Source organism: Aptenodytes forsteri, unplaced genomic scaffold (assembly GCF_000699145.1).
Source record: "Aptenodytes forsteri isolate BGI_AS27 unplaced genomic scaffold, ASM69914v1 Scaffold321, whole genome shotgun sequence".
Taxonomy (NCBI): domain Eukaryota; kingdom Metazoa; phylum Chordata; class Aves; order Sphenisciformes; family Spheniscidae; genus Aptenodytes; species Aptenodytes forsteri.
The window spans coordinates 767104-767990 of record NW_008795030.1 but is presented as its reverse complement, the minus strand read 5'-3'; positions in this window follow the sequence as shown (position 1 = coordinate 767990).

The window sequence follows — 887 nt, the reverse complement described above, 5'->3', positions numbered from 1 at the left end:
CACGCCGCACGCCGCCGGGCCCCCCCTTTAGAGACCTGCCAGGAACCAATGGGAAAGTAGGACTTTGTTCGCAAGGGTTTCAGGCAGGTTTATAATTTAAGTTATTTTTATCGCGGCAGGCAGAGGAACTGGATTTTTTTTATCGCGGCAGGCAGAGGAACAGACGTTTGAGCCCAACGTTGTCAACTCCCGCTCCTGCCGTCAGGTGTGGGGAGGGAGAGGGAAATAAAGGGGGGCAGCGGGGCCGGCTGAGGGCAGCCCCATCCCCACGGGTGCTCTGGGACCACGCGTGGGCCCCGGTGGGACAAGCCGGGGTGGAAATGTCTCCCGTGAGCAGCAGGGGGATGGGAGAAGGGGAGCAGAAGCAAGCCTGGGGTTTGCATAATTAATGCCCGGAGTTGCAGGCACCCCGGGCAGGAGGACGACGGCTCCGCTCCCCCACAGAAACCGCCGCGAACCATGAGATCCCCCCACTCTTCGGAGAGGAGGCCGGACCCTGCACCCCGCTGTCCCGCAGCGGCCCAGGGCACCCCTCCTGGCCCTGGGGGTCCCAGCCCCAAGGGTGGGAGCAGGAGCGGGGGCACCCCGGGCAGGAGGACGACGGCTCCGCTCCCCCACAGAAACCGCCGCGAACCATGAGATCCCCCCACTCTTCGGAGAGGAGGCCGGACCACGCACCCCGCTGCCCCGCAGCGGCCCAGGGCACCCCTCCTGGCCCTGGGGGTCCCAGCCCCAAGGGTGGGAGCAGGAGCGGGGGCCCCTCTCCCCCCAAAACCGGGGCCAGCTGAGGGAACGGGGCTCCCCTGGTCCCATCACGGACGAGGGGGTCCCGTGGGGGCCGGGGGCGAGGGGCACCCCCGAAAAAAAAAAAAAGACACCCCCCCCAA